Source organism: Vombatus ursinus, unplaced genomic scaffold (assembly GCF_900497805.2).
Source record: "Vombatus ursinus unplaced genomic scaffold, bare-nosed wombat genome assembly UNPS02014770.1, whole genome shotgun sequence".
NCBI lineage: Eukaryota > Metazoa > Chordata > Mammalia > Diprotodontia > Vombatidae > Vombatus > Vombatus ursinus.
Genome location: NW_020954548.1, coordinates 16,822,947 through 16,846,934, shown reverse-complemented (window position 1 = coordinate 16,846,934; position 23,988 = coordinate 16,822,947).

Here is a 23,988-nt window from a genome sequence, read left to right as displayed (position 1 = left end):
AGAGAGAGAGAGAGAGAGAGAGAGAGAGAGAGAGAGAGAGGGAGAGAAAGAATGGTATAAAATCAGACTTGGAGTCAGAAAACTTGGTTACCAGTCCTGACTTTGACATTTACTTGCTGTGTGACCTTGGTCAAGTCACTAGCTCTCAGGATATTGGTTTCCTCAATTGTATAAACAAGGCTAATAATATTTGTACAATATTTGTATTAAGGAAAGGTGGTCCTAAGAAAAATGAACTATAAGGTACACTATAAATGTGAGTTGTTATCACAGAAAAGAAAACTACATGGGCAACAACAATTTGGAATCATCTGCACTGTTTACAGCTTAAAGGCCAGCCTTACCTTCTATTTATTCAACTCTACTTTTTCCTCTCCTAGATTCTTCTCTCAAATGTGGTACTTTGCAGGTTCTATGTTATTCTTGGTGCCTTGAAAAACCTCCCCTTCCCCCCATCATCACACAGGGCTCAATTAGAGAAGTGACACAATAATGAACTGATGATGAAAAAGTTGTTCATTCAGCTTATGTTCATATACTTGGGCTTTACATAACTCAAGGTCATATAACTTGGGCTCCAGTCATTTGTATATATTGTCTTTGCTATACATTAGTATAGCATATTATACATTATGCATTGTATAGCAACAACAATATGCCATTGACTGAATCCAAGCTATTACCAAGTGCTGAGGAGTCTGGGGCCAAGAGACCAAATGATTTATAAAATCATAGGATCATAAACCAAGAAATGGACAGGATTTGGGAGCTCATCTTGTGCAACCCTCCTCATTTAATGGAGGGAGAAACTGAAGTCCTAACCAGGGATGGTGACTAGATACAGGTCTAATAAATAGTGGAGCTAAGATTTGAATCCAAATGCTCTGACTTCAAATTCAGAGATTTCTCGCCTGCCCCATGCCATGATCATCTCTCTGTGGATTTCAGTTTCTCTCTAAAGCTCTAGACCGTTACTATCCCCTTATCCAAGAGAAACAGAAAGGCTTATACCATCAGTGAGTTGATTTTTGGAGTATGGGATAAGCACCCAAGTAGAGATACTTTTGCATTTCATACATGATATTGCCTTTGACTGCTCATGGATTCATGAGAAAAAGTCACTTAATGTCTCTACAGGATTATTTTCTCCCATGAAATGACGCAGGTAATCCTAATTGAATTCTGCTATGAGCAACATGGCTGCAATGCATTTCAAAAAATTTGCCAAATTTTTTTCTGCCTTCTTGGTTTTTCCTCTAATAATCAGGCCAGCTTTGCTATAAAATAAGGGAATAATGTTAGAGTTCATTTTTTTTAAAAAGTTAAATTGATTAAAATTTTATTTTTCAAACCAATAATAATGTTTATTTCACCAGGAATTAAAGGTCTTGCAAATTGGCAAGCTCTCTCCACACTTTATCTTTCTCTGTCAGGTTCCGTATTCTGCGATTAGGATACATTCAATCTTGGGGGATACTCAGTGATTAATTTTCTTATATGACTTATATCTTGCCCCAAACTAAAAGGTTTCTTTCTATCCCTTTGGGAACCTCAGAATTTAATTTTCGTTTAGGGCAGTTAACCTACTAGAAATACTGGTTTCCTTATCAACATCAGAGAATGTTTACTTAGGACAGTTACAGGCAAAGGAAAAGCTAGCATTCCATCTCCCTTAGTGAATAAATTTATGAAAAAAGGTATTTTTTCACCCTTCCTTGGGTGGTAATGCAATTTCCCAGTCTCTTACCCTTCCCAAAATGGTATGGCCTCTGTTACCATAAAAAAAAAAAAATATGATACCAATTGGGAAAGTGTCAGAACTCAATTCCCAACTGCTGATTCTATAGTTGCTGTTTGTACCAGTACTTCTGCTCACCACCCATCATGGGCTACTATTATTCTAGCCCTTTTACTACAGGTATTCCAGGCTCTTCTTGGGAGTCCTTGCTGTTTTCCCAGAGATAAATATCCTTCACATCCCTCCTTCCCTCCTCTGTCTCTTCCAAGAAATACTTTGTTTTTCCACAATCCCTGCTCTGTGCCTTCTTGAAGACAGTATTCTGAGAAAAGCAAATTATTTTCCTAACTTCACTCTGTCTGCTGTACCACTTACAGGTGCACACTCTTAATTAGAACTTGTAGGATTCAGTTGACATGCATCTTCCCGTGGGAGAAGAAACCATTTCTTATCTTCAGCTCCTGTCTCTGCAAAAAGAAGTTATTTCTTCCACCCATCACACATGTTTATTCATATCTATGTGTGTTTGTAGCACATGCCATCCTCCTCCAAACATAACTGAGACTCCAAAAAGCTCAAGATTCTTTGTGGATCTATATCCTCAAAAAGTCATAATTTATAATCCCCATTCCCCACAATATGTTTACTCCTATTAGTCAATCAGAAGATGAAATTAGTTTAAAGCCTATATATATGTATATATAATATATATTTGTATTAAAAAAGTCCATCTGCAATGTCTTATCATGACATAGAGGTGACCTTGAATTCTTGAAGACTATGTCAGCACAGAGAGTACAATTCTGGAAGATTCTACCAGGCTGAAAAATCTTTGATTATTTATAGTCTCAGTGATAGATTGAACCTTTTTTCCAAGGACCAGCCTAGCTAAGGTACAGTGGGGCTCTTTAACAATAGGCTGGTTATTCAGCGAAGCCTAGGATATCATATACCCAGTCATCAGCCTGCGAAAGAAAACCTCTCCTGAGTTTTCTATACTAGGGAAGGTCACAGCTTTGGGAGCTGTTCTGTGCCCTCATACAGTAAACAAAGGGAAACTAGGAAATGTAACTGTGATCAAACATAGGTGTTAAGGAGATATAAAATAAGATCTGTCAAATTCAGTCTTTACCAATTGATTTAAAGAACAAAATTACCAAAAAAAAAAAGGTGCTATTTACACTTCATTGAAGGCAAGCGCAATAGGGTGAGTAAGGACCACTCGTTTTTCCTGTTTTTCTCTCCATACTTCAGCTACTGGAGTGAGCCTCTGCTATAAAATACACCGGCATATACCAATCTGCCTTTCCTTTTAAATATTGCCTCTCAAGGTCTCTCCTGAAGGCCTATAAGAAGGGGACAGCAAAAGTCACTTCCACCAGCTACCAGCAAGGATTATGGGTCCCCCATCACCTCCCTGTTCTCTCCTTTTCAAATGATCCTGAAAAATCCAGCTATACAAGGGAGAAAAAAACCCTGTCCTTTGAGCTTGATCTCATGTTAAGTTATTCTCTTTCCAAGGTGGGGAGGAATAAAACTCTTAGGACCTTTGTGACTAGGAAGACCAAGCCTTCCTAGAGGCTGCTCCATACACATGACATGCATATTTACAATATTATGTCTATGGTAGGATCTCCCAGAATACTAGGTAGATTCCCTAACTGTAGAGGATTTATGGGAAGAGAACAACAGGGGTCCCACAGAATTAGCAAACATAAACAAATTATGTTGTACATCATTGGTGGGAGTGTCTAAAAAGATGAGATCAGAGATAATAATATCAAAAACAGCAATAACGATATTTATATAACACCATAAAGTTTATAGAGTGCTATATATACATTATATAATTTGAGCCTCACAAAAATGCTGTGAAGTGGGCAATCTTAACCCCATTTTACAGGAAATTAAAATTTGTAGAGAGTAATTGATTTGCCTACAGTCATATAGCTGGTAAAATTCAGAGATTGGACTCCAACCCAGGTCTTCCCGACTCCAAACCCAGCAAGCTCTAGCCAACAAGCCAGGCTTCCTTTTTAACAACAAAACATCTAAGAAACTACATACAGGGCTGACATCTATAGAGATTATAATTAAGTAGAACCACCTATAGAAAACTATACCTACCTAATTGGATGTTTTTTCTCTTTAATCAAAGATAATTTTAATTTACTAGAGCAAGTCTTGGCTATAGTCAGTTCATTCTTCACAACATCCTAATGAGATTTTCAAGAGTAAGATACCAGTCTTTGTACGCATTTAACCTAGCTCAGTTCTCTCCTTTCCTTCCGAAAATGTTAACTAATGGGCATGAAAGCTCTCCGAGCAATGTGCCAGCTCTCTTTCAAAACAATCATTTATATAACTGAGATTAAAATGTAACCGGCCTATTTTACCACTCATTTCCTAAGCACGGCCTTTTAATCTGAAGCTGATAGAGATCGGGTTTGCTAGAACTTGTTCTGCTACTTTATAAAATAGCTACAGTGTCTTCAACATTTATAAGAGATGAATCAGTGAAACCTTCCTGACTAAGCTCTTCAGGAAAACAGTTGCATTCCAAAATATACTTGTGACTAAAGGCACAGTGGAGTTTTGTAGGTGTGGGAACCATAAGATCATGACCTCTGGGTCATCTGGGTCAGTCTACCGCTGAAAAAGACTTGCTATGTTTTGAATGTCTTGACTCAGAGCTATAACTAGGAATTTCTGTTGCTGGGGCAAGCCGCATGAAACATAATGTCATTGGAGAGGATCATGGGACAAAGACCACCCATAACACCAGCATGAGGTGATTGTCAACTGGTAGTTTTATATTTTAACTTATTATTCTTGCTCAAGTTCTAACTCTGATACATACTGGCAGTGTGACCCTGGGCAAGTCACTTCGCCGCTTGGTGCCCCCAGAAAAGTTTCTAAAGACGATCAACAGCAGGATAGTTGTCAATCTGTACCAGCAGAGGGACTTTCCTTATTGGGAACTCCTCATATCAATGAAATGAAATGAAATTCTTGCCTGCTAAGTTCTAGGCTCAGTTGTTTCTATATTGCTAAAGAACTATTGTTGCTTCAACAACCTCTAAACTTGAAACTATCTAAATTTGGCTACCTGGGGGAAAGCCCTGATTATTTTCAACTTCCTTACAATAATCTTTTATCTTCATTTGTGGGTTGGACTATAATTTTGTCCAGTTTCTGGTGGTGATGGTGATGGTGGTTATGTCCTTCATATGTCAGGGTCGATGTATAGTTTGTCCAACTGTGGCTGATCAGACCAATCCAAGCTCAAAAAGTCCTACCACAGATGGGCCCAAATAGTCCATATGAACATTTAGAATGAAGATGTTTCTAAATTTGCACATCTTACATTTCTTTTGAGCTACTACAATTTTGCTTTGAAACAGTTTCTAGTACTTGATGTTGGATAGCTGGGGACCACCACAGCTCACTTGATGTCTCTATTTGGGCCTGCCTGGAGATCCTGGAGGATGGCTGGCAGAATTGGTTCAGTGATGTCCAAGGAGGAAGTCTTAACTGGCTCTTATTCTCACTCATAGGCTGCCTCTTCAAATAAAGTGAGGGAATCTTAGTAAGGTAGTGCAAGATAAAATGTTTATTGAACTTGATAAAGGTCATTATGTTTCTAACCTGACTTAATCTCAACATTTTAAAGCACTATCTTTCTCTAAAATTAAAAGCAACAGGAAGAAAGGAAGGAAGGAAGGAGGGAGGAAGGAAGGGAAGGAGAGAGGGAGAGAGAGAGAGAGAAAAGAAGGAGGAGGAGGAGGAAGGAGGGAGAAAGGGAAGGGAAAGGGAAAAAAAACTTTTTTGGTGAAATCTGCAAAAGAAGTTTACAAGAAACCAGTCGAGCTGTTTTCCTGAAGAAAATCATGAGTCTGACAGGTTTTCATTTCTGTGTAAGTCACTTCACAGTACTTAAGCCTTCCTATCTTATATAATTGACTCTGCTGTCAGCTTTGAGGATTTCTTTCTCTAATTGGGGGGATAAAAAAGTTCTGAAGAATAGGTCCCAGGCTTTTGTATGCTCACTGCTTATCCCTCACTTACTTGGAAGGCTACCTAAGATTTATTCAGAAGTCAAAAGAGCCTCTTTTCACTCTCCATTGCTATTTAGGGGGATTCTCCTTTCATTCTCATTAAACTTTAACCAGTGCTCTCTGGTGATGGGTTTTGTACCTCCAACCTATACTCCATCCCTGATTCTCATATCATCTTGGAGGCAAGTCCAAAGTAGGGGTTTCAGTGGTGGGACTGGATCCTGTGATGGGGAAGGGTAGAAGAAGAGGGTAATTATATCACTAGCAGCCTTCCTCAGACTCCACATTTGTGTTGGCAGTTACATGACTCTTTGTCCTATCACCTTATCCCATTGCCAAGGCAATGCCAAGCTCATCACCTCAAAGACCCTGACCTATTTCAAGACATATCCAGAATGATCTGAGTCTGGTTTTCTTCTGAATATAGTAACAATAATAATAACAATGTCTAACATTATAATTCATAAAACACTTTAGAATATAATTCATTTGATCTTACAATAAGTTTGTAAGGTAGTCAGTGCAGATATTATTGCTCCCATTTTAGAGATACAGAAAATGAGCATCAAAGAGGTCAGACAGCTGGGAGAGAATGGCAGAGCTGGTATTCTAATGTAGCTCCCAGAATCCTACTTTTCTGAATAGATTAGCTAACTCATCTCTAATATGTCAATCAATTTTCAGTGTTTTATGCTTAATCCATTATTGGTACATTTGGGGCCTATTTTTTTTCTCTCTACACCATAAATAAAACAATTTGAGGGAAGCCTATGGATACAGTTTTTTTTTTATCCTCCTTACAACATTTGGAGAAAGGGGTTGAAGGAAAGGAATTAACCTAAATAGTAAAGAAAATAGATTTCAGTGTTTCCAAGATAGTAATTTCATCAGTTTGGTCCCCTTAACACCTTGGTAGACAGTATGAGTAACTGTGAAAAACAAAAAACAATCATGCTCTAGTACCCATCTCTCTGAATTTAATTAGGTTGGTCCAATACACAGTTCATTAACAGTCCTTTACTCAGTCTTTCTAGCTTGGTAAGACTACCAGAGACCGCACCATAATGCCATTGCCTTCAAGAAATTTCAGTGGCTCCTAGGATATCCTACTTCTAGGATAACATACAGACCTTTCTAACTGTCATTTTAAAGATTCACACTATGGCTCCTCTCTATTCTAGACTGCTTTTTAACATGCTCTGTATTCCAGCTAGAATGAACTTTTTGCAGTTTTCTGTATATGGAACTCTTACTTTTGCCTTCATGCCTTTTTACAGCCTCTCCAACCCCCACCTCCACATGTGGAATGTTTTCCCTCCTCGTCTCGACCTCTTGGAATCCTTACATTCCTTCAAAGCTCAACTCACATGCTGCCTCCTACAAAAGATCCTTCTAAACCATCTCAGTTTTTAGTGTTCTCCTCCCTCTCTATGGAAATTACTGTGGATTTTCCTTATAGGTACATAGACAAGCATGTACATACACATACTTAAATGCACATATGCATACATGAGTATATATATGTATATACATAAATGCATACACATTATACCCTCCACTCCCATTAGAATATAAGATTCTTAAAGGCAAATGTTTTTTCCTTTGTGTCTCCAATACCTAGCACAGTGTCCTACACTTAGTATAAACTAAATAAATGCTTGTTGAATATAATTGAATTGAGTTTCAACACCATAGCAGAATGAGACCTCAAAGAAGGACTTTGTGATAACCTTATTTGGCTGGATTCCACAGGAATGCATAATAATTCTTCCTCAACTTCTCAGTGAAATTCTAAAAATCTGCAGCATGAATCAATCTTTTTTTCAGATATGAAAAGAATTCCAAAATCTCTGAGTTGGCAAGAACACTAGAGGCCAGATCTGAAGAGAAATCTCTTCTACATTCCCAACAAGTGCTTGTCCAAACTTTGCTTGAATATCTCCCACCAAATGACAAACCACTAGCTCCTGAGGCATTTTAATTCACTTTTTATGTTATACATACACACACACAAACACGTATATATATGCATACGCATATACATGTGTTTATATGTATGTATATATACATGCATATGCATGTATGTATAATCACAATCACTCCCCAATAAACTTTCACATAGTTCTGTCCTTTATATAAAAAGCAGAATAAAAAACAATTAAGACAAACTATCCAATACAACTACTGGGCCTGGCAAAATTTGTACATTTCTATACCTGTATATATCAACTCCCTATTGCTGTTCAATTGTTTTCAGTCATGTCTGACTCTTTGTAACATCATTCATGGCTTTCATGGTTTGCCATTTCCTTCTCCAGTTCCTTTTACAGATAAGAAACTGAGGCAAACAGGATTAAATGACTTGTCCAGGGTCAATAGCTAGTAAATGTATGAAGCCAAATTTGAACTCAGCTCTTCCTGATGCCACACCCACTACTCTTGCCACTATGTCTCTTAGCTGCCCTGTCAATTCCCTACCAAGAAGAAATAAATGTGTTCCAATATCTGGAAACACTATCGATAACTGCATTTAATATGAGTTGTATTATCTTCTGATGCTATCTTCCTTTATATTATTGTGGTTACACTGTGTTTTTTGTTCACTGGATTCTGCTGTAAAGTGATTTTGCTAATGTGGAAACCTGTTCAGAATAATAGTATTATTATCCAAATTAATGCCCAGTTCATACAATTTCAAATGAACGAATCAATTGGCAAGCAATTTTTAAGTCATACTTTGTGGCAAATACTGTGTTAGGTGCAGGGATCACAAGAAGAAAATACAAAAAAGAACAATATATCTATGATTATTCAGTGTTATTAGACTGTTTCGGGCTGTATTTGAAATCTGAGAATTACTAAGCTACCTTCCTGACCACGGAATATTTTCCATTAGGTTACTGGTATGGGGAAAATCTGGAGGAAGAAATTGGGGTGAGAAGGAGTGGGGAGAGGGGGGAGAAACTTGGAAACAAAGTTCTGAGTACCATGGACTCTACTGCTCTCTAGTGGTCATATTCTGTATACAATTTCCCCTATGGTAAAATAAGGACTATCACTATCTAAATTTTATCCTTTAACCAGCAGCTTTTAAAGAATAAAATTCAGTTATGTTCAGTCTTAATCAGTTGACCATATGACCCTGAGTACAAGGTTCAGCAATCTTGATTCCTAGAATCAAAGATATCCCTCCAATTGATCTAGTATAGGGATATTCTGGAAGGAATTGTATATATGTAATGCAGTAAATAATAGAGCTTTTAACTCTTGCTGAAATGCCAAAAAATAAACAGACCAGGAAAATGTATCTGAAACCATCATACACACATTTCCATGGTCCTTCCCAGTTCTTCTCCCCCCCAAAAAATTCCTGCAAACATTCTGATTTCTGATAAATCCTGAGTCACTAAGATGGAGAAATACAGCCCTTTGGTGTCACTGTTGCTCCACGTTTATACATAATAGCTTGTGCTGGTGAGGCACAGTACAAGCCAGTGATGGCCCCTAGGGCATCCTGCATATTTTGGTGATTGTGTAAACCTTTTCCTATTGGTTTATTGATCTCATTGTGTTGTTTAATACTGTAATCTCAACCGTGACATTTTTATCCTTACTTCCCCATCAAAAGAGATCTGCCATTTGTTTTTAAAAACCTATATTCAGGTCATTTTCAATACCACAAAGTGGCAATTTTTTAATCAATTTTTGTTCTTTATAAATGTACTGTACCTTTATACAATGCATAATCATATAGATGGTCTAGTAGTCCATATGTTTAAAAAATAGCTACTTACTAAATCATTCTTGGTGGTCTGAAAAAATTAATTTAGGTTCCAAATCACTTGCTGAAAGAATTTAAAGAAATGAGCAAGGAACTGGGAGTCAGAAGAGAAATGGGATTTAGAACTGATTTTACTACTAACTAGCTATGTGACCTTGAGCAGGTCACTGAACTTCTCTTGGGCCTTAGTTTTCTTGTCTGTAAAATGAAGGGGTAATAAATACCTATATTTAAAAAAAATTAGAGATAAAGTCAATAAATTGAGTGTGCAAATGAAAAATTTAGAAAATTAACAATTAATAACACATGAATAAGTACAAAAATAAAAATACTAATAATCAAAGAAAAGATCTTTAATAATTGAAGATAAAAATGCTATTGACATAAAACCAAACTAAGAGCTCTTTTTGAAAACGTGAATAAAATAAACAAACTATTAGCCTGTCTATCTTTTTTAAATGAGAAAGGAAAATCAAATTACAAAAATTGAAAAAGAGAAGGGGGGAATAGCTAATGGAGAAGAAATAAAGAATATTATCTGAAACTATCATCCCTAATTATATTCAAACAAATCTAAAAACAAATAATATGGTCATATATTTGCAACCTAATAAAAGACAGAATAGAAAGTAGAGAATGTAAACCATCTAATCTCAGAAAGAGAAACTAGAAAAGATTCCCAAAAGTATGTGGGGAGGGGGAGCAGTAAAGGAACCAGGTCCATATGAATTTAGTTAAAAGTTAGTTCAAACTTTTAAAGAACAATTATCCAGTGTGTTATACAAAGTGTTCACAAAATGGAGTAAGAAGTTACTTACTAAATTACTTCTACACATATAGTCCTAATACCCCAAACCAGAGAGATATAAAGCATTTTTTTAAAAAAATTACAGACCATATCATTAAAGAATATTGTGGAATAGAATAGAATAGAATAAAATTTAGCAATCAGTTTATAGCAATATATTCTAAAAATTATAAATTATTATCATGTTGGATTGATAAAAAGAATGCAAAGATGGTTTAAATTTAGGAAAAAAGAACTATAAATATATTTACTCATATTAAGAACAAAAATAACTAAAATCTCATGATATTAATAGTTGAACAAAACTCCTTCAACAAAATATAGCATCCATTTAGATTTTTAAAATAAATGTTAACATGCATACTCTTTAGCTATTATTCCATATCTGTCCTCCTTTGAGGAGGCTAAACTTCCCAAGTAAATCATACTTGCTATCTATGCCTCTATTTTCTTTCCTCTCACTCTCTTCTTAATTATCCGCAGTCTAGCTTCTTTGCTATCGCTCTCTCCAAAGTTACTAATGATCTGTTAAGTGCCAAAACTAATGGCCTTTTCTCAGTACTCCTTTTTCTTGACCTCTCAGCCTTTTACACCATTGATCACTCTCTTCTCTTTGTTACCATCCTTTTCTCTAGGTTTTCATGCACTACTCTCTCCTGGTTCTCTATCTGTCTGATCCTTCTCAATCTTCTTTGTTGAATCTTTGTCCAGGTCACAACTGTTGATGGTGCATATCCTAAAGATTCTTTCCTGAAGTTTTATTCTCTTTTTTCTTCTATACCGTTTTATTTGTTGAGTTCATAGCCTCCATGTATTCTATTATCATCTCTATGCAAACAATTCTCAGATCTATTTTTCCACACCTGACTTCTTTCCTGACCTCCAATCTCACATTTCCACCTGCCTATTATATGTCTGGTAAACACAGAAAATTTAACAGGTCAAAAACTGAACTCATTACCTTTCCCCACTAACCCGCTCCTTTTCCTAACTTCCATATTACTAATGAAGGTCCCACCATCCTCCTAGTAACCTAGGCTCACAACTTTGATGTCATCTGACTCTTCATTCCCCTACATATTCAATCTGTTATCAAATCCTGTTAATTTTTCCTTCATATTTTTCATATTTAATGTTCACAATTCACATTCATATTCATGATTACCTTCATAATTCTCTAGTATATGCCCCCTTCTCTCTTCTGACACTGCTACCACCATGTTCCAGGCCCTAATCACCTCACACATTTACTACTGCAATAGCCTGCTGGTTGGTATCCCTGCCTCACGTATCTCCCTGATCCAGCCCATCCTCCACTCAATTGTCAAACTGATCTTTCTAAAGCACAGTTCTGACCATGTTACCCTCCTACCCTCCCCATTCAATAAACTCCAATGGCTCCCTATTGCCTAGAGGATCAAATATAAAATCCTCTCCCCCTTAACCTGGCTCCTTCATATCTTTCCAGTGTTCTAATACTTTTTTTCCTTCCCCCCATACTCTGCAATCCAGAGACAATGGCTTCCTTGCTATGGAACAAGACACTCCATTTCCATTTCCTGACTCTAGGTATTTTCTCTGGATGTCCCCCATGCCTGGAAAATTCTCTTCCTCCTCACCTCTGCCTCCTAACTACCCTGGTTTCCTTCAACTCTGAGCTAACATTCCACCTTGTTTAAGAAGTCTTTTAAAGTTCTCCTTCATCTTAGTGCCTTTCCTCTAAGATTATCTCCAATTTGCCTTGTATATGTCTTATTGCACATAGTTGTTTACATGTTGTCTCCCTCATTAGATTCTGAGATCTTTAAGATTAAGGACTATTTTTTTTTGCCTTTCTTTGCCTCCTTATCATTTATCACAGTGTATGGAGCATAGTAGGTCCTTAATTAATGCTTGTGGATGACTTGGCTTGTTGACTGTTTCACAAATGATCAAAAAGATTGTGAAGAATTTAAACATTCTTTGTGCTTGTTCTATGTCCATTATGGAAAAGCCCAGGACCCTGAATCCAACAATCTTGGGAATATCAGTGCCCCCTAAAACCATTCCCTGATTCCAACTGAGGCTCTATAGCCATCATTGAAGGGAGCAATCACTATGTAGAAGGAGCATATTTTCCTTGCCAAAACTAGCATCAACTGCTGACCCACTGTCACCATCAAACAGGTAAGTTCAAGACTCCTCAGTGTTGTAGTACCCCCTGACCACCAGGTCCTGCTTCTAGCTATTTTCCCACAGTTATCATACCAGTAAGCAACCCCAATGGAGATGCTACATGGCAACTATCATTGATATAAAGATGACTTCCAGATCGATATATGTGGCCCTCCTCTCCCTCCTAAACTCCCATCCTATATCATCAACAGCCTACTAGAAATCTCCACCAGGATGTCCCAAAGGTATCTCAAACTTTGCATATTCAAAGTGAAACTCATTATTTAGAGAAAACCATGCCTTTGCCTTTCTTATTTTTGTCAAGAGCAGCACTATCTTTCCAGTCATTGAGGTTTTTAACCTTGCAATGATCCTTGATTCACCAGTCCCCTGCTCAAGAGTCTTTGGTGGCTCCTTATTAGCTCCCTATTCCCTCTAGTATAAAATGCGAACTCCTCTGCTTGTCATTTTTAAGCTCCTCCAATTTGGTTCCAGCTCACTTTTCTAGACTTACTTTAAAAGACACCCTCACTCACACTGTATATTATAACTCTTGCTTTTTACACAGTATTCCCCACTATGGTGGGGATAAAAACCAAAGTAAAAAACAGTATTTGCCCTCTGCTGCCTGGATATAACATATACGTGAATAAATAAATACAAAGTAAATTCAGTGTAATTTTAGGAAGAAGCACTAACTGGGGATATTAGAATAAGGTCTCTCATAGAGAGACCTGAATTGAGCCTTGAAAGGGATTGTAAGAGGCAGAAATGAGGAGAGGATGCATTCCTGGCAAGTAGGACATGCCTATGCAAAGTTATGGAGGCAAGAAAAGGAATCTCATATACAGCAAGAGCTAGAACATACAGCATGAGTAAGGGTGTCTTAAAATAATTGTACTCATGGGCACAGATAAGATCACTGAGAGAGTGTATAGGGAAAGAAGAGAAGAGGAGGAAAGAACCCCACAGTAAAGAGTGCCAGCCTGGAAATAATTTGGAAAGAAATTGAATTTTCAGCCTGAGGACCAGGGTTAGAATCTTACATCTACAGCTTACTATCTGTGTGATCTTGGGCCCTACCTGGACCTCAGTTTCCTCATTTGTAAAATGAAAGGACTGAACTTGATGATTTCAGCAGTCTCTTTCTGATACAGAAATATTTGCTATTGATATCACTCAGTGATATCAATGTGAAATTTGGGAAAAATACATGTAAACCAGCCATCTATGGAGTGTTTCCCCTCCTTCTTTCAAATGCTAGTGAGCTATGGTCCTCCATATGCCCACGAAGATTATTAGAAATCTTTAGTGGCATCTTATTCAATAAGGCACAAACTCCTGAACCTGTCATTCAAGGTCTTGCAGAGTCTGGTTCCAACCTACAGTGTCAGCCTTATGTCATACATTTATGAATGTCCTTCACATGCTCTAATCTTTTTATCCCCCTTTCCATCTCACTCTCTCTCACTTATGTGCCTTGACCAAAGAAAGGATCACAGAATCATACATTTAGAGCTGTGAGGCATTCTATGTCCAATCATTTCATTTTCTATATGAGGATGCTAAAGCCCAGAGAAATTAAGTGCATTGCCCAAGGCCACATAGATAATAAGTATCAGAACTGGATTTGAACTTAGAACTTCTATGCCAAAAATCTAGTGCTCTTTTCTATGTACTGGACCATCTCTAGACACTATGTCCCTTAATGAGAATAAATTCTTTTCACCTCATGTTCATTTTTTGAAGTCCTTTTCTTTTTTTCAAGACCTAACTCAGAAACCAGCTTCTTCATGAAGTTTTTATGCCAATTTCCATTCCCCCAAAATGATCTTTTCCTTTCCATATTTCCCATAATACTTTCCCTAGACCTCATCTTGGCCCTTATCTCATAATTATTTGCAATATGCCTTTTCCTTTTTTATTGTAAGCTCCTAAAGAATGGGCCCTACATGTCACCTCTCCTTGTATCTTTAGCACCTTCTGTGATGCTAAGTACATAGTAGATATACAGGGTTTATCCAGCAATTTATCCAAGTTTATCCAACTTCAATCTTGGGGGCTTACTAATTTTCTTGGGAATATCATGTCTAGGCTGAAAAAAAAAAAGGAAAAGGGCCCTCAGCTCCTATGCAATCACTCAGACTAACAAAACATGAAATTTAAGACAGGCTTTATTTAACCCAGAAAGCTCTTGAAGAATCATGCCTGATGTTATAAATAATTAAGCAAAATCACATTACCTCTCTAGTAAATTTTATTTGCCTATCAAGCTATACCACCCTCCAGATTTATAGCACTATTCAACACTTAGCACAGTGCCTGGCACAGGGTAAGGTGCTTAATAAATGCTGGTTGACTTGACTTAATAAATGCTTTTGTTACTTGACTCTCTTATAGGCTACACATACACACATATGTACATACATACATACACACATGTGAATAGATGCATGCATAAACTGGAAAATCCATATTGTATCATCAGAAAATCAAGTAGTACACCTCCTTTAAAAGTCCTACTTCCCAGGTAGTAATAGTAATAGTATTACCAGAGTTTGAAAGGTCTTTTCCTTGGTGAAAGCAATCAGGTTCACAATAGTAGACCCTTTTCCTCCAGCCTACACAGTCCATATAACTCACAGAAGGGTTAAATCCATTTTTTGCCTTTCTTTGTCTTTTTTTTTTTTTCTCCTTAGCTCCAGATCCTTCTTGGTCAGGGAACTCCTCTGATGTGTCCAGGAGGCCTAGTCTAGAATTCCTTCACTTATACATAGTTCTCTACTAGTACCATGTGATTGCTTGAAGGAACTGCATGGCTACACAGGAATCAGTGCACATCCAAAGGCATCTCTCTGTCTGTCATCTCATCTCTTAGGTCTGTCTTTGTTCTCTCTTTTAAAGACCAAGTCCAAGGATTGAGTTCATGTGTATCACTCAATCATTATCAGTTTTGTATCAATGAATCACTCAGAATAAGGCAACAAACTTACATTTCATCAAGGAGACATCATGAATGCCAGAACAAATTCTTCCTCTTTGGGGGCAATAGGAATTAAGGGTGATACCATACTAAAAAAGGCTGTACAGTTTCATTTTTAAAAGACTTATCAGTAAAGAAAACCTTTCTGTCTTAAACCTGTCCCAAGTAGTAGAAGAAACATGGACCAAGTGTCATGTTAAGAGCTTTCTACCTAATGAATCTATAACAATACCACGACTATAACTTTTAAGTTAAATATCTTTTCCTAAAGCATGATGGAAGTTTAGCGACATTATCAGGATCAAAGACATAATGATTATAAGTCCTAGTCCCTATGCTTTTTTTTCCATTTGCTGCTTATGCAATGTGGCCATGGACATAACAAAATTGAACTAGAAAAATATCTTGGTAATTCATATTAAAAAGAACATGATCCACCCAAGCTATCTTGATTTTTATCATCCTTTTCTGCTTCATTTTATTCTATAGACCTGACTAAAGGTGTACAAAACCTATCCACTTAGATGCTTCTATAAACCGGTGGTTTATAGATGAGAGGGTTAGAGAGAACATCATGCTTCTACCCTCCATTATACAATATGAAATTCAGATAGCAAAATCATCTACATCTTACTCAAATGTACCATTTGGGCCTGTTATTATTAATGTCACCTATGGCAAAATAAGTCAGACAGTGATAAAACCAGGTTTAAGATCTAATCTCTGTGAAGTTTAAGGTCTTGAGGTTTTTTACCCTTATCTGAATGACATTATATTCAATTTGACATTTCATGACAAGTCTTTAGATTAGTGAAATTAAATATCAGAAACGGGAAAAGTGTGGAGCGAAGAGTGTACATCTCTGGCTCACAAATTGTTTTTGTTTCCGTTTTTTTCAAAATGGAAAAAGCTTTAGAGATTGGCTCCAATTCATTAAGATGATTCCACATTCACCATTTAAATAAAATATATTAATAAAATATACACAGATTCTTGGCCCTCACAAAGAGATTGTATTTCTGATATGAACCCTTGGAGTCATTCTTGGAAGGGTAGCACAGTTAAATTTTTGCAAAGATTGGTTCAATCAAAATTGGCACAATTTTCCCACCTAGATTCAACATATATTTTGTTCTGCTGCATTATAGGGCCAAAATAAACTAGATTATGACCAGTGTTCTCTAGAGTTCAACTTTGCCCAAGTCAGAGTGTAGCAAGTTCAAACAAAAGGCCTCATAGACTGGCATTGGTCTGGGGAATAAAAGAACTGGGATTTGACTAAATGTACGGGGTGTCCCAAAAGTCATGTACTGTGTACTAAGTTTACTTAGTACTCAGCGTAATAAGACTTTTGGGACACCCCATATAACTAAAAGTTAATCATAAGGCCCACAGCATTCAATTCAATCCAATTTAACATTTCCTAAACACTATACCTACTAGTTGGAAAGCGCTGTGCTAGGTACTAGGGACAAGAAGACAAAAAACAAAACAAAACAAAACAAAACAAAAAAACAGTTCCTGCCTGTCAGAGCTCTTACTATTGTGGGAAGGGAATGAGGATACAATGTGTACACAGTTAAGTAAAATGTAAGGAGAATGAAACCATTATTATTTATTTTTAGTTAACTCTTATTTATTCACTGCTGAGTGGTAAAATGGGTTCTGCTCTTAATTCTAGTAGCAGCTGTGTGTCTTTGGGTATGTCACTTAACTTCTGTGGTCCTCAGTTTTGTCATATGTAAAACAAGGGATGATTTTTAGATAACATTAACTAATATTTCTATAGCACTTCAAATTTTGCAAAGCGTTTTACATACATTATTTCATTTGATACTCAGCAAATTTAAGAGGAAAGTATTACTACAGTGATATATTTCCATTTTGCAGATGGGGAAACTGAAGCTTAAGAGGTTATATTTATTTTCTTATTAATAGTCAGATAGTGTCAGAATTGAGATTTGAACACGCAGCTTCCTGACTCCTGATCTCCACTATACTACACTGTTGCTAAGGCAGAATTTCTTAACTTGGGATTTCAGAGGTGCTCTGTAAACTTTGATAGAAAAAAAATTTATTTCTTTATAATTAGTTTCCTTTTTAGTCCTTTGTATTTTATTGTATACATTAAAAACCGTTATCTGGGAAGAAGTCCATAGTCTTCCACAGTCTGCCATCAGGTCCATGATAGAAAAAAAACATTCAGAACCCCTGTCTTAAGGGCACTTTCAGCTCTGTGATTCTATGGTTCTATTCATGTTTGTCTAAATGATAGTTTCTATATTTATCTAAATCTCTGCCTTACCTAGAATCTTGACTTTTCTACGTCTTTGGCAGCTGGCTATGCAGCTCCCAAATACCTTAACATAGTTACACTCTTACATAATAGTTCACAGCTATTAGTAACTTGACAGCAAGGATGGTCTTTGACCTTTCTTTGTAACCCCAGTGCTTATCACAATGCCTGACATAGTCGGTGCTTAATAAATGTTTACTGGCTAACTTAAAATGAGGGAGGTAGGAAAATCTCAATTTTCCCTCCAATTCTATGATTCAATTTAATTCAATTCAATGTAATAATCGGTTCAGAAGGTATTTGAAGAAGTCCTTAAGGAGTTCAGGAAAAAATAATTTAGAACCTCTTTAGCAGAAACATGACAGGAATTTCACTCTTTACCAGAGGAGTTGTTGATTGAAATTATGTCATCCTGTTCAAAGAAAAGTCAAAGGATATATCTGCTACAAAGATAGAACCATTTAACAAATCTTGGGATCATAATCTTTTGAGCTGATATGGATCGTAGAGTCAGTCTAACCCTCAATGAGGAAACTGAGGCCCAAGATAATACCTCGTAAAGGCATTAGGTAATAGGCATCTGATATGGCAATTAAAACCAACTCTAATTCAAGGCTCCAACAATTAAATAAACAGCTAGTTCCTTACCTTAGTACCTTTCTTTTCTGCCACGTGGAGTGATGCATTCTTCAGTCTCCTTTTTTCTTGCATCTACTCAAGTCAAGTCTTGATCCTCATAATTCAATTTTGTGTTTTTAAACAGCACTCAAAACCCCATCTCATTTACATCAAATTTCTCCCAGTTATGCTAATTGGCTATGAATCCTGAAACAGCACATCACTGAAGAATCACAATAAGAGGTGGAAAGGACACCAGATGCAAACATATTATGTAACACATTGCCAATAATGACTTGTGCTCAAGATTTGGCATAATAAACATTATCAAGGAAGTGTATGACCAGAAAGGGAGGTGACTCAGTCTTCTAATGTGTATGGAGATCTATGTGCTGCATTTGGTGTGTGTGTATGTGTGTGTGTGTGTGTGTGTGTGTGTATGTGTATAATATTTTGCAGATATCCACATCTCTACTAAATGTTTTTAAAATTAATGAAAGATCTTTAGAAGACTGAGTAAAACCTATATGGAGAATTTATAGAAAGACATGAACAGGTCATAAAAGAGAAGGTACAGAGAGGCTGCGACCTACACTGAGGGATGGAAGGTCCACCACATACAGTTTAAGATTTTCCTTGACGTGACCTATAAATGTAAGGTCTGTTTTGCATTATCTGTTGCTATACTAAGAGCTAATTACAAGGCTATATTTAACCAGCAACCCTAACCCTAATGCTAATTTTAACCCCAACTATGTTTTTAACCCTAACCCTAACTTTAACCCTAATTCTGTTTTTCTAACTTTAAACTTAGGAACCATAGTTTAAGATAATATAATACAAAATGGATAATATAGGGAATGAATTTTGGATTCTACTTCTCTATCTAACTGTGTGACCTTCAGAAAATTACTTAATCTACCCAGGCCTCAGTGTTCTAATTCATAAAATGAAGAAACTACTAGTTACCATTCCTTACTTCATTTGGAACCTGGGAAAGCAAATGAGTTAATGGATGAAGAAGTTCTATGTAAACCCACACAACATGGTATAACCACTAGTGTGCTAATAAATGTTTAACTACTGGCTTTCCAGGGGGGAAAAATGCATGAATGGCATACTTTTAGGTTTAATCTGCATTATTAATATTTTATCCATCACTTTATTAAATCTAGACAATTAACAAAACAATAAACAAGCCCTAATTTGTAGCATTTGACTATTTCCAAGGTGTAAATGTCCACATTGAAAATTTAACAATCAGAACTAAATCCTTGAGTTGACTTGAGCATACCCCTTACCCATTCTATAAATATTTCAACAGCAGAAACTCATCTGTGGTTTCCTTACTTACAGGTTTTGAAACTAGAAAAAATCTCAGAGACCATGTAGTCTAAACTCTTTGATTTTACAGTTGATGAAACAGAGGCACCATCTGCTGAGTTCTTAGGCCAAGTTCAAACAGGGAATAAGGAGCAGAGCAGGAGATTGTCCTTAGATTCTAAATTCAATGCTTTTTCTACTATGCCATGCCTACCTGGGTAAAGGAATTATATGTACTCTCAGAATATATTATCTCCAAGTAGTTATTTTTGCATTTGAGGTGTTTGGCCTCATATATGGACCACTAGAGTGGAGTGAGAATAAACTGCCTTCTAATCCTGTCTCAGACACATGGTAGGTATATAATGTTTGACAAGGCCCTTAACCTCTCTCAGCCTCATCTATATTATGGAGACACTAACAGCATTGTTGTGGAGATCAAATGAGGTAATACATGTAAAGCATTTTAGTACAACCCCTTACTTTAGATGAAGGCTTCTTAGCTTTTTGTGTGTCATGGCCTCCTTGAAGCCTACGAACCTCTTCTTAGAATAATGATTTTAAAGGCACAAAATAAGATACTTGAATTACAAAGGAAACCAATTATATTGAAATGCAATTATCAAAATATTAAAAGAACAAGTTCTCACAGACACTAAGTTAATAACTTTTGCTTTAGAGCAAGAAAAATAAAACCCTTCAATGTTATTGCCTTCTTGATCTACAAATATATACATGTGCATATATATACAAATATATACATGTGTGCTGGTGTGTGTGTGTGTGTGTGTGTGTGTGTGCGGTGTACCTTGTAAGAGTTTATTGTTGTTTGATGATGTTAATGATGATGGTGATTTCAGGATAGAGAAGTACCATTTCCTACAATATATTGGAGGCAAAGTGCTTTGTAGGAGCTTAAGTGGAACCCTGAAAAACCACCCTCTCACCTTCTTTTTAAAGCTACAGCAAACATATCCAAATTCAGGTAGATAGATCTTAAAGTTAACTTTATGTCAAAACAAAATTTGGAAGATCATCAAGTCATCTTTAACAGTCAATGTCCCTATTCCTTTGTGTGCCTTCAGTTGAAGGCCTTCACCAAGAGAAGTACAACCTCCCTTCTGCTCCTCTTCTTTCCCCACTTGTAAATCTCCCCAACTTCTATAGCTTTAGGTATTCAGAGAGTGAATTAATTTGGAAGAAAAGAAGCATCTGGCAGCTTAATCCAGCTGGTTCCCTTCTAGAAGGAAGACTGTTTAGTCTACCAACTTTTTTCTGATGACGGATTAAAGGGGGAATTTTGGTGGAATGTATCTTGCCTAATAATTTAGCCAAAGGGACTTGTGAGATCTTATAAGAGTGACTGCTCTGAGCAATTTCTAATCTACTTTCAAAAGCGGGGATGTTTGGCTTAATACACAACCTTTGGGAGCTTAGCTTGATGCTTAAACCCCTCGCTTATTCTTAGTCATGCTTGCCCAAAGTATCATTGACTTAAAATATCACATTTAGGCATAGCTATCTACCACCCAAAGAACTTCAGTTGTTTACAAGGACCCACAAAAAAGCTGTGACTTTATCCTCCAGGGTGCAAAGTCAAAATGTCTCTGAGATCAGTGGGTTTGAGGAGGGCAGCTTTGCTAAACGCTGCTTGGGAGCCTAGAATTTACATTAATGCTGCTATCAAGACTTGTCCTCAGTGACCCTTGATTGTTCAGTCATCCTTCTGCTCACTTCAATAACAGTGTCCCTGTGCAGTTGTTCCAGGGACATCAGAGTGGTACAGCAGGGTAGTGTGAAGCAGATTTAGAACCAGCTGCTGGGACAGCTGTTCTACCTACTTGAAATTTCTAGTTCACTGTTCACATAAATGCAACACATAAGGAGCAGGGGGTCATGACATTATTAGAGTCACTAAAAATAGATGTCAAATTTTGACCACCTGCAAAATTATAGTAAGAAAGAAAAAAATATTGTTTGACTTTTTAAATTTTTAAGTAACACTGAACTATAAGGAGTTATGTAAGTAAAACTGGAATAACTATAAATAAAGGATGGGTGGGGAAAGAGGAATAGGTTCTTAGAGTAGTTAATTTTTAGCCTTGACTTAATGAGAAGGCAGAAACTATTAAGGACTGGAATGTATATTTTTTCCACATTTGCTGAACCTCAAATAATCTGGATGATAGCTCATATTTCTATAATGATTTCAGATTGATAGAATACTTTCTTCCTAACTACCTAAGTAAAGTGGAAAGAGCACTGATTCTCAGGTCAGAGGACTTGGATACAGATTCTGGTTCAGTTGTGTTACTCTGGCCAGTCAATTCACCCCTGGGTCTCAGATTACTCATCTGTAAAATGAGGGAATTAGGCTAGATGACATATGAAAGTCGTCTTTCCAGTTCTAAATCCACGATTCAAAGAGAATTAGTGTATTATCAACTTTATTGGAGGTGAAGTGGCCTGACCATGATGGCACAGCTTGTAAGCTGGGCCTCAGAACCAGATCTTCAATTTCCAAGAAGAATCCTCACTCCACTATATCAGGATGGTGAGAGAGAGAGAGAGAGAGAGAGAGACAGACAGACAGACAGACAGACAGAGACAAAGACAGAGACAGAGATAGAGACAGAAAGAGATAGGGAGGGAGGGAGACAAAGACAGAAAGACAGAGACATAGAAACATAGAAACAGAGAAAGACAGAGAGGGAAAAGAGAAGGAAGTTGGGTGGGCTACTTACATCTAAATATTAACATTACTTACTCTAGTTGTTAGGAGGGTATACATTCTTTTAAAAAATGTCTATGAAATTCTTGTCCAATTTGGGAGAAATTCTGTCTGAAAAAAATCAAAAAACCCTTTCATTCTGTGATTGACCTGGTTTCATTTGAAATCTATAGGGCACTTTATTTGCTGACATAGAAAAGCAGTTGAATGACAAACATTTCAAAAATATCATAAAACGTTGCATTTTGAAGCCAAAACTAAAAACTGCCGAAAGCAGTTTTAAACAGATATACATCTGTTGATGAAAAATGAAATTCATGAAAATTCACAATCTCTTTGGAAGGAATCAAAGCATTTTAGGGGTGGAGGGGACCTTAGAGATTTGGGAAAGACCCCAGAGACTGAGAATCCTCTCCAAATCCTCCCCAACAATCAGTCATTTGCCTGAAGAGAATCAAGCTGAGGCATCCCCTTTCACTTTTAAATAGCACTAGTTGTTAGGAAGTTTTTCCTTATGTTAAGCCAAAGTCATCTAGTTCCTTTGACATTGAGGAAGGACTTTATAGAGGACAATAGGACACAGGAGATAAAACACAAAGTTAGGACATGGAAGAATTGGTTTTCAGTTTTGGCTGAGTTACTTTACTCTGTCACTCTGAGCAAGGCTCTTTGGGCCTCAGTTTCCTGGTATGTAAAATGATACTTGCAAGGTTATTATGAGGAAAGTGTTTATTAACCTTAAAACACTATAGAAATGTGAAATGAACTCTTATAAATTAAAGATGCTTTGATCTGTGATTTCATTGTTGTAGGTGTGTCTCCATTTATCTAGACTACAGCCTTTCCACATCCCCTCATGTGAAATTCTTCTCCACAACAGAAAAAAGAAATCAAACCAATGAGGTGCAGTTTTCTGTATGGCTATGGCAAAGGTAATGTAATTAATTCAGGCAGTCCACAGGTCAAGAGTGGAAATGATGGAATTGGACATAAATTATGGAATGTTTTCAGCAGATAGTATATGAGTTTTTAAAACAGACAAAAATATACTTGAATCACACCTGAGTCACAAGGGCCCAATCTAGCCCCAGAAACTTACTGATTCCAATTTTCTGTTAGTTCCAAAACAAGTTACAGTCAGTCCAGATTCCCACTACAATATTCAAACTAATGGATTGCATTTTTTTAAAATTTCTAATAACATTCTATTTCCCTCCAATTACATGTAAAAACATTTTTAGACATTTTTTTAAAGCTTTGAGTTACAGATTCTAACCCTTCCTTTCTTCCCTCCTCCCTCTCTGAGATGCTAAGCAAGGAGATATAGGTTATACATTAGCAATCACATAAAACATTTCCGTATTTCCATATTAGTCATTTTGTGGAAAAAAACTCAAATTAAAAAAGAAAAAAAGAAAGGGAGGGAAGGAAGGAAGGAAGAAAGAAAGAGGAAGAAAGAAAGAAAGAAAGAAAGAAAGAAAGAAAGAAAGAAAGAAAG